The sequence below is a fragment of the Octodon degus genome, unplaced genomic scaffold, assembly GCF_000260255.1.
Source record: "Octodon degus isolate 3935 unplaced genomic scaffold, OctDeg1.0 scaffold00147, whole genome shotgun sequence".
Lineage (NCBI taxonomy): Eukaryota > Metazoa > Chordata > Mammalia > Rodentia > Octodontidae > Octodon > Octodon degus.
Window position 1 is genome coordinate 2852372 of NW_004524723.1, and position 11351 is coordinate 2863722.

Sequence of the window (11351 nt, forward strand, 5' to 3'; positions counted from 1 at the left end):
GCGCCCCTCTCCAGCACGGGGCTCCGCGGGCCCTCGGCCCCTGGCCCCGGCCACGCGACACGGCGGGGACGCTCCGGCCGGCTTCCTCGAGGCGCGAGCGCGGGTGAGTGAGAGCCGGGACCGGGCTGTGGGCGCGTCCCGGGGCTGCATCCCTGCCTGGGCCCCTCCGCGACTGGTGCGACCTGTGACCCCGCCAGCCCGACGTGCAGGGGACCCCCAGAGTGGACTGTTAAGGAGGCACGTGCGCCCTGGTGACCGAACTGGGGGTGTAACCATCGCCCCCCGCCCGGGCTTTGAAGGAAAACTTCTCTCTTCTTTTGGGGCACCCCTTGTGCCTCCCACCGCCGCCAACTCCTTCGAGAAAAAGAAAAAGACCTCCCAAAGCGCCTCTCCACCTCGGGGGTGATAACTTCCGGCCGTGGGTCCCGAGTCTTTAATTTTTTTTCTCCTTATAGATGCAAAACGGGTTTCTCCAGTTACAGAGCCAGACTTTCCAGTATAAATAACGGATTTTTAAAAGGTGCTAGCACTGAGGATGTGAAAAGGACAAAGGATGTAGTTTGAAGGCCACATGATGTACTGGTTCAATCCTAAAAAACACAGGAACTTGGGGGAAAGAGGGAGCTCGATCCTCTCAACGCAAACGGCCCAGCAGGGCCCCCAAACCTTTCCTCCCTGCCTCTCCTTTCGAGCTGTCCCTCCAGCGGCCCTTGTGCTCCCAGGCAGACAGGAGCTGACCGTCTCCCCTGCTGCCTTTGTATCTGGCTCCTTTTACTGGCCTCAAACAAAATGCCAAGGACTGGTTGGAATTTTAACTATAATGTTGTTGTGGCTCTGGGACTGTCCTCTCCTTTGGTCTTAGTTTCTCCACCTGTGAAATGGAAGTGATGGCCCTGTTCCCCCTAGTCTCCTGGTGATGGCATGACAAAATGAAAGTAAAAATAATGGAAAGTGCTTTGAACAAAGTCAGCAGCATGGTGGTGTCAGCCTGTGCCTTCCTGTCAGTGACACAGGGCACACACTCTCAGGGACGTCCTGGAGGGACTCCAGCTCTTGATACGTGGACACCAGTTTATAGAGTTTAGGTCAAGGTCGAGAAGATTCAGCTCCCTAAATTTCAACTGGGTTGTATTCTACAAATATATATATATATATATATATATATATATATATATATATATATTCCCCCATTTGAATTAATGTGCTTGATCCAGCCTAGGGATGTCTCCTAGGATAAAATAAGAAAAATCCCACCATCCCCAGTAAAACCTCAACTCCATATTCAGCCATACTCCCATCACTGCAAACTGCCCCATCCTTGTGAATTTCAAAGCCACTGGCCTAATTTTGAGAAACTGAGGAACAGTAGCAAAGGGAGAGGAGAAAGAAACTCATTTTAGATTTCTTACAACATTGTTTTGTTTTGTGGGGGGAATCAACATTTCCTGACATCTTGGCAGTAGAAAAGTAACTGAGTGACATGGTATGATATTTGGTGACATTTTGGAAGGACATCAGAGAACAGAAGACAGGTGTCTCTGGCTGGTACTCGTGCATTGTTAGACGAGAGCCTGCTCTGGTGAAGGGATAGGTGGGAGAAATGCTGACTTGGGGGGCCCTGCTAGGAGGAGGCTGGTACAGGAATCTCCTTCCTTCTGTGGCTGGGAATCCCCATACATCCTAGAAAGTGGTTGTTTAGAGATAGGGACCACGGGGCACTTGGGTTATAGGGAAATAAGAATTGGGCCTTAGCCAGATTTTCCTCATGGCCACTGCAGAAATGCTGCTGGTCTTTGCTCCCCAAACTTTTGCTTGATTCATCTGGGGATCATTCATCTGGAATGTGATGGAGGACCCAGGTGTGTGAGATAGCTGAAGACACAGGCAAGATCTGTGCCTGCTTTGAGCAGTGGCTCAAATAGTGTCACTTAGGGAAAACAAAGAAACAACACACAGGATAACCAGCATTAGGTGACTTCAGTAAGCCCCAGTGTTCTAACCCTAGCACTTCCTTGGCTGGTTTAGATTGAGCTCCATGCAGCACTAGGCATTACCAGCACTTATTTCATAAGGCAGCATAGCATGGTTCAGGCTGAAAGGGCCTCCAGGGGTGCCAGCGCCCTGACAGATGGTCACTCAGGCTCTTCGTCCACCTGCTTGCATTCAGGAGGGAGTACTCTTGCTGCTATGGAGTCTTGAGGCCTACAAATAGCGTGCTTTGTCTGAGAGTCTGGGAAACTGACCTCAACCCCTTCCTGCTGTGGGATTCCAGTGGTCAGTGCCTGGCCCTCGTGGCTTGGCCTTCCAAATCCACCATGTCAGCAGCAGGGACCACAGATGTCCTTTTCCTCCCAGTGGGCTATTTCTAGCCCTTTTTCTTCTGGCAGAGTTCAAGGTTCTCACTGTTGACTGACTACATTCCATTTATAAATTGTTTGCCTGGGTTGGAGTCTAAGTCCATGGAGAACAGCCCCCTGTTTGTGTAGCCATTGTTAGGCTTTTGTACCCACCTGCTACTCTGCTAGCTGCTCAGCTGCCATGTACTGCTGGTGTTTCATTCAGTAATGATAAGTAGGCTGAGACCCAGAAGTTTCCTTTTTCTGTGTGGTTTCCTACTGCGGAGCTTCCGAGCCATAGTTCTAAACTGAGTACTAAATTTATATGCTTTGATTTTTTTCCAATCCATAGGCCATGCTTTAATTATGAAATCTGCAGATGAGAAGGGGGGGGAGTGGGGGTTGAAATCATAATGAAAATCCATGCAGAAAGGAAAGAACTTCCCACCCAAAGGGGAAATGACGCTGAGTGGCTGAGCCGCCAGCCCAAGGAATAATAATCTTAGAAAAATGCAGCTCCCTAGGGTAAAGGAAGCACTTTGAGCCCAGCCCCTTCTGAGCTGTTAAATAGCTGTCGCTTGAATTGCTCTAACTTTGTGGGCCAACTTTGTCATTTTGTTTGGCTGCTGCTAGAACCAGCAAGGTGCAGTGAAGGTCCAGGCTGGGCAAGAGCTAGACACTCAGGGAAGGGAGAGTAGATTTTCCCCAGAAATGTGGCCATCACCTGCCCAAGCTGGGGACCAGGTTCCCCTAGGCTGCTTTGATGGAAGGTGTCCCATGCAGAAGGCCAGTGGGAGACAAAGGGCTCTAGAGGGCATATGTGCTTAAAGGTACAGTCCAGTCTTGGTGCAGGACTGTAATCCTAGCTGCTGGGGAGCGTGAGGAAGGAGGATTCCAAGTTCCAGGTCAATCTGAGTAATTTAGTAAGATCCATTTCAAAATATAAAGGCCTGAGGATAGATATAAAGGCCTTAGTGGTAGAATATTTGCTGGGTTTGATCCCCAGCAGTGCAGGAAAAAAAAAAAAAAACACCACCACCACCACATCCTTTCAGCATTGCAATAACCTGTTTATTGCTTCTCTCTACATGTGTGCAAATGCTGAGCCAGTATTTCTGCCCAGGCCTGCCTAGTGTGAGCAGAGGGAGACAAGGGTACTCCATGCCAGCAGGGCAGTCACTGCCTTCCAGCCCTGGAGAGCCAGCTGGGGCAGGAGCCGCTGCCCTCAGGGTGATCCCTCTGCTTTCCAGCAGCCTGCCCAGATGACTGAGAAAGTATCCTGGAGTTAACTGGTCTTTGTCCAGAGACACTCAGGAAGAAAGCAAAGAACAGATGGCAACTGTGGTTTTGTTTGGTGCTTGCTGCCTTCTTCAGCAGCCTCCCTCTGTCCCAGGCATCTTTTTTGTTAAGAATGGAGGTCGTGGCTCAATGAATGCCTCTTTCTTCAAAGAATCCCAGGAGGGCAAGAGGGAAGAAGACCAGTTTTGGTCTCTCTTTCTACTTCCTAGCTTTTGAGTGCCTGTAAGGGTTGGTGTTTTCACATTTCTTATCCCATTTCACCCACAAAACAATCTTGTGAGCCATTGTTTATTCCCCTCTCCCTTTTTTTGTAGAAAATGAAGTCTGGCAAGATTAGGTCATCCAGAAAATGGAGGAGGCATTTCAAACAGATTTTGACCAAATACATTTGCTTGTTCCACAACACCACAGTCTTCTCATCTGTAAAACGGGTGTGGTTGTTCTAGATCTCTGAGGTCCCCTGTTGCTTATTAGTCTTCTCCTTCCCTTCCTTAGTTCCCTGCTCTTCCCTTTCTATAGAAATTGGGGACCAGGACTGGGAGAAGGTGGCAGTGATAATTGGGACAATCTATAGAAAAAAATTTGCTAAAGTATTCTAGTACAGGGTCTCAATACACAGATCAGACTCATAGTGATCCTCCTGTTTTCAGCCTCCCAAGCACTGGGATTACAGGCTAGCGTCACCACGCCCAGTCTCAGTTGCCATCTCAGCTTGCCCCCTGGGGGTGGAGCTGGCACAGCATGCTAGGGATCAAACTCCAGTCCCTGCACCTACCTAAGTAGGAGCTTTAGTCCACTGAGCTATCTAGCTGGCCAAGAAATTTTAAAAAATATTTTTAATTGGCCAAGTTAAGACATCAATTCATTTTACATGCATAAAATGGCACTTTATACAGATTGTGACATGTATACCACTTATATACTAGTCCATAGGTGATGGGTGGCAGAGAAAACTCCATTAATTATGATCCAAACAGAAATGAATTGTGGACTTTCTTAGTGGGTTCTCTTCCTGGAAACCTGGGCAGTGGCTGGTATGAGGCAGTTATTAGTTGTCATGACTACTATTCAATGGTAAAGATCCTGAGAGCCACTCAGATGCTGTAAAATCATTTTCTTTTTAATGTCTGTGCTCTTTTCTACATACTCAACATTCATCTTGTGTAGGCAGGAGTATAATGTTTTTATCTTGTCTCTTCCACCTTGTTTTGGAGTTGGGTGGGTGTCTGTGTCCCCTTTGACTGACTCATAACTCAGGAAATATTTGCTGAGATCCTACTACATATGAGGAGGTACCAGGTGACATTAGCTTATAGGTGCATCTGTGATGTCCCTAGGGAACATCTTGGTGGATCCCAAACATCATGCATTAATGATTTGTAACTGAGGAAGATCACATTGACCAGTGGAGTGATATTAGAGATGGGTGCAGCATGCAGAGCTTACGATTGCATGGAACTGGAGAGAGACGTCATAGGGAAGGAAGGAGCTGATTTAGCCATGGGAGGTGACAGGGACATGGAAATATGATGAGGTAGGAGATTGTCGGCATTAGCAGAATCCCAAATGTTGAAAAGGTCAAAACTTTCTAAATGGAGGTGATCAATAGCCAGGAAGCCTGGAGGAGAAGACTTCAGGATACCAGTTGGGCCCTACATTCACTAAGACCCTCCGGAAAGGGGACTAGGTCTCTTTATGGAGGGCCTTAGAGGTCTAATTAAGATGTTGGTTTTATGACACCCACATGGAGGAGCATGTGCCAGCTCTGGAAGAGAGACCAGGTAGCTTACCAAATCATGGTCCATTTGTGCTTGGTGTAAGAACCAAAAAAATGAACTGCAGACAGATCTGCCCTCCCTCCAGCCCAGTCATTACACGGTGGCAGGCAGAATCCTGATGGCATTGTGCCCATGCTGTGGAGAGGAAGGCGGCAAACAAGATGGATTGATAGGAAGTGATAGAGATTGGGAGGGAGAGACGTGAGGGTAAAGGTAAAAGAGCAAAACAGAAGGTCTTGAGGCTGATGGGCCAGGATGCCTGATGGGGTGTGGAGAGGAGCTGCCTTGCTTTTAGGGGGGCTACCTCTGTGTTAGCTTTTTGGCCTAATGATTACACCTATGGAAAAAATTATGCGGAATCTTGAGAATATGAAAACAAGCTAGAGAGAAGCCAGGGTGGAACTCAGCCTGGGGAGGATGGCAGTCGTGGAAGCCACTAAGGAAGAAAAAACTGGCTCTGTTGGGGCCAGGAACATCCAGTGCAGAGAGTGAGGAGGAAGAGGCCCCAGTCAAGGGAGCTGCAAGATGGGGCAGAACGAGGCCTGAGGAAAGGACATGGGTTTGATTCTGAGCTGATTAGTGGGGACCTTCACAAGGCCAGGGAAAAGCCTGCCTACCATATGCTAAACATAGGAGACAGCAGATGTTGGCCTCCTTCCCAGTGGCAAAGTTTGACAGCGAAATGACAAAGGGAAATCAGAGAGAACCAGAACCTTTGATTCTCGGCCCCTAACTTGTCAGTTGCCCACTCTTTCCATGTCAGGAATTGGCAATACCATCCACCTGGTTACCTAATCCAGAGGCTTAGGGGTCACCTTCCACTCCTCTGCTTTCTTCTCCCATTGTGTCTTTTGGGGAGTGGGGTGGAGGTGAGGTCACAGTTCTGGTTGCTTCTGTTTCTGAAATAATGTCATGAGTTGGTCCCTTTCATTTCCACTCTCTTTTCTGTTCTACTTCATCCACTCTTGTACTCTCTAGGCAGTGCAGACAGAAGCCAGAGTTATCTTCTTAAAATGTAATTCAGGTCACCTCCTTCTCAGGCTTAAAATTCTCCAAGAGCTTTTCATTGTACTTAGAATAAAATCCAGCCCTCCTTTTTGGAATATAAAGTCCACAGGTCTGACCCTGCTGCCTCTGTGACCTCCTCTTGCTCTACTGCACACTTGCTGCACACACCTGTGTCGTTGTATATGTGTCAATCATTCCTGCCTTAGAAATTTGGCATAAGGTGTCCCCCCCCACCCCGCCTGCAGCAGACAGAGCCTGTCAGTGGGGGGAACATCCAGGCAAATGGCCTAGGCAGGGCTATACTTGTCTTGTTTTAGGCTGGGCAGGCAGGCAGGCCTCTGTGGCAGGGTGGCTTGTTCATGGATGGCTATGAGAACTGCAGAAAGGAGGTCAGATCGGCTTCCCAGGTGCCTGCAGGGCACAGCAGCAGAGCTTGTACTACCATGTGGGGTAGGGCTGTGGGTATACAGTCTCTTAAGGAGTGGGAAACCACAGAGGCTATAAAAAATGGGCAGATTCCTTGTGCTTTATAGTTTAGCTCTTGAGCTTCACGGGGCTGTACTAGTTTTCCTTTCTTATAAAGTCGCTGAAGTACAATGTTCAGGTTAGATAGTGTGGCAGGCAGACAGACTCTTAGGTTTGTTGGGAAGATGAGAGGGGCTCTGACTTCTGTGGACCCCAAATAATAGAAGCTCCCATTTCTATGTGAGGAAGCAGCTAGGGTGCTGGAGGCAAAGCATTGGCTTTTGTAAGTTGACCCTTGTTGTTTCTAAGTTGGGAGGTGAAGATCGAGGAGAGAGACAGTTAAAGAAAAGGTCAAGCTGTCCCAAGTGGCCCAGCCATTTCTGTTCCTGGACCGGAAGCAGTCACACTGCTGGAAGGTGTAGCAATGGTACATGAGAGAGGCCCTAGTTATTTTCCAGAGAGATGGGCTGTGGTGTGTCATGTTGGGCTGTGGTGAAAACCCATTTCTCTTCCTTGAGTTGCCGTGTCAGGATATGGAGGAAAGAGCTTCAATTTGAGGATGAGTTGCACTTTTATAGCCTCTGGTGCCACCATGATTTTCTTGGTGCCTGTGAAAAGTTAGGGTGGGTCATCTTTTACCAGATCTTGGATGAGAACCCCATTGGCTTTGCAGTCACGGAACTCAGCTTGCAAGTCCAATAGGCTTAGTTCAAATCTCAATACTGCCATTTGCCAGCTGTAGGACTTTGGGTAGAGTATTTAGCCTTTCTTTGCTAAAGTTTCTCATCTGTCAAATGGGCTATTTATGGATCTATATTGTGGAACCTTGCTTGGGGAATGTTATCTAACCACTGTAAAGCAGACTGCTTGGTGCCTGAGCACCAAAACTCATAGTTCTAGGGCTACTGCTCCTTTCACTGGTGCTCGTTTATACTGATCACGGTGTTGATTACAACTATCTTTGTTCTTCATACATTTTATTGGATGGGCACAAGTTTTGAACTGGAGAGCTCAGGATTATCTTGTAGAGACCTCTGTTTGGTCCTCCTCTTCCCTGGATTGCTGCCTTCTTCATTCCTCAGTATACCTTGAACTTACCATCCTTAGCTTTACACATAGAGAGAACAGAGGCAGATTTGAAGATGTGAAATCAGAAAAACTAAGTGCAATTGTCCCCATGTGTGATCATCTGAGACCAGGTGAACACATATGAAGCAATAAGATTGAATACAAAGAGTGAATGAGATGTGAGTACAAAATAATAACCATTTGCACAGAACTCGGTCAGACCTGCACTTAGTCAATGGGTATTCTCCCTCAGTTCAGAACCTTTGAGGGGCATTGACATGTACTTCAGAAGCATTTGAGGGAGTTGGGAGCCCCTTTCAGAGGCCATGTGTAGGCCCACAAGCCAGTCACTGGTGTGGCTTTATGGTCAGACAGCACCTGGATCCAAAATGGGTCGCTTGTCTCTATCTCCTGCATGGTTTATTAGACTGGGCTTTGGATTTTTGTTTCCAAAATGATCCAAATCCATTATCAGGGGATGAAAATTTGTCTTTATTCATGAAACTCAAGAGAATATTCTGTAGGCTTTTAAAGAAATTAGCAAATTTTTAAAAATGGTTTGAACAATAACAGTATTGTTGGAATAAGTACTGTTCTAATGGGACCTCTTTGAAGAGGATCGTACTTACTTGGGTAGGTGAATTCTTGTGGCTTGTTAGGAATTATTTATAGTGTACTCATGCTTTGTGGTAATGGAGTGCTGCTGACAGTAGCCACTGGCAGAGTTAAAGAAGACAGATGGCCAGTGTGGCTCAGGAGCTCTGATGCAGAGGACTTCTGGTCTTAACTCTTTCCACTTTCTAGCTATGTGGCATGGGTCAGCTACATTGCATGTCTAGGTCTTAATTTCCTCATGCCTCAATGGGAAGAATACTTTGAGGAAGAACAAACATAATTATGACTGTGAAAGCACTTGTAAATGTAGAGACAGAAAGTGGTTTTAGCCATAATAAAGTGATCCATAACCTGGAACAAATACTTTCATCTCTGTACCCACTTGCATATCTGTAACATAGAGAACACATGAACCAGTTCTGTTGCTATCCCAGTGTTATTGTAAGGGTGGAATGCATTAATTCATATGGACATGCTCTTTGTAAGCATGTGTGTTATGTTCCTGTTAGTCATCAATGCTTCCTGGGAACACCATCAGGCATTATTTATTATACTACGTGAAATGGGGCTTGATAAAGAAAGTAGTCATGGAAGAATGAATAGAAAATTGGAGAAGAGGCAGAGAAATGAACATTTTTAGCAAATCTTAGTGGTCTTTTTCAGTCTATCTCTTTGTCCTTTCACCTGACTCTTATTGGCATGACTTAATTCCATCCCATCTCCTCTCCCTCCAAATGAGCTGAGCTTTACAGCTCCCCTCTTGTCCTTTTACCTCCAGCTCAGTTCAGTGATCTTTTGTGAAGCACTTTCTGTGAGCCACAGCTTCTTGGAAGAGACACAGGAATGTGATCAGAGGCTGTGTGTGGGCCTCTGCTGATGCTTCCTAGGCACAAGGTGGCCACCCCTGCTGCAGAATGTGAATATGAATCATCTAACAAGGTAGTACAGGGTAGAGGGAGAGTGTTGTCTTTAGGAAAGGCTTTTTGGAGGTGCTACTCTGTGACATGGTTGTGAGAACAAATCCTATTTTGCCAAAAGGCCAAGAGGCAGGAAGTGGAGCATTCTAGGTATGAAGGACTGGAGGAAAGACTGCAGCTTCCTGTTTTCTCTGAGTGATTCCCAAATAGTTTTTCTTCCCATTAGCAGTCTAGTTCCATTCCTTCAGCTCACTGCCAGACATTCTCTCACAGGTGTTTATGATGCTTCAGTTTAAACCAACACATGACAGTTATAGATACAAAGGCATGACCCTCCTTCCCCCAACAACTCCCGCTTTGCTTGCTGGTAGTTCCTTTACTCTCTGATTGACCACTCAACCCTGGGTCATCCTGTCTCTTCCTGCCTTCTCTTGTCTGTCCTTACTCATGTGTGCTGTAATCATCACTGATGCTGACCATCACTACCTCTTCCTTCCTTCTAAATCCCACCAGAACTCAAACTCTGCTGGACAGTGGGGCACATAGGATGTCAGGATGTACCATTGTCGCCTGTGCCACAGAAGTGTGGTGTGGAGCCCTTGGAGCCCACCTGGAGGAAACCCAGCTCTGTCTTTTCTGGGTTTCACTTTCAGTACCCCTTCCTGTTTTCTTATAATTCTCTGTCTTAGCTTTGCTCTTTCTTTCTTATCTTTCATTCTTCTACTTTTTTAAAATTAAATTTTCTTTGGAACCAGACAGAACTGAATTTGGGTCCAATTTTGCTATTTGCTGTGTAATTTCGGGTAAGTTACTTAATCTTACTATACTTGTTTTTTTGTTGTTGTTGTTGTTGTTTGTTTGTTTTTTTCTCGGAACTGGGGATTGAACTCAGGCCCTTGTGCTTGCCAGGCATGCACTTATTCTACTGAGCCATCTCCCCAGCCCCCTATACTTCAGTTTTCTTATCAGAAACAATCAGACTACCTGAGAGGGTAGCTCAAGGATGAGCTGAAACAATTCATGTGACATGCTGTTGTGGCTGGCACATGCCACACAGGTTATTATATCGTATTATATCATTTTGCACTATTATTATCCTAACCTGACATATCGTGAGTGTGTGTGTGGGGAGTACTGAGATCAAATCCATGGCCTTATATTCTAGGCAAGCACTAAACAGTGCATTCCAGGTGTATCTTTCTAAAAGACATATTTCCTAAGCTTGTTTCTTCCTCTTTTGGTCAATTTCTTTTTGTTTTATCTTTTCAGTCATTCTCCTTCCTCTATTTTTTTCTCTTAACTGTCTAGGGTATACAACTGATTTTATAAAATACTGTTTATATTTTAATAGATTTTTAAAAATCTGATATTTTAATATCAGATTTGCCTATCTACATTTACAAATCATGTTGGCAAACGTTTTGTTTCTGTCTTTAGCGGACAGCCCTGGCCCTGCCTCTCCTCAGAGAGATGCCAGCGCGAGCTCCCCTCCTTTCCCTCTGAGCCCTTTGCGCTGAAATATCATTCCGCTGTGTCCATTTTTCAGCAGTTGTAAACGGTTCAGACAAATTGTGTTTCTATGATTTCCTTTCAGTCCTGGGCCACTTCACAGAGGTCTGGAGAATAAATTAACCGCAGAACTTACAAAGTCAGCCGCCCGCGCTGCGTGACCGTCCGAAGCCGAGCCCCTCGCGGGCAGCTCGGGCGCCGGCTCTGTGGGCCCCTGGGCGGCCCCTCCTCCGGGCTCCTGTCCCTCCTCTCCCCGCCTCCTCGCCCTCCTCGCCCTCCTCGCCCTCCTCGCCCTCCTCGCCCTCCTCGCCCTCCTCGCCCTCCTCGCCCTCCTCGCCCTCCTCGCCCTCCTCGCC

At 46.8% G+C, this 11351-nt stretch overlaps 1 protein-coding gene across 1 annotated transcript in view; it reads left to right on the forward strand.

The window, feature by feature from the left end:
• The first annotated feature begins 6 nt into the window (after positions 1-6).
• Heg1 (heart development protein with EGF like domains 1) overlaps positions 7-11351 on the forward strand; it is an 81621-nt gene continuing 70276 nt past the window's right edge. The window contains exon 1 of the mRNA XM_023702171.1: positions 7-103. The gene's annotated coding sequence lies outside the window, so the exon portion shown is untranslated. The remainder of the gene's footprint in view (positions 104-11351) is intronic.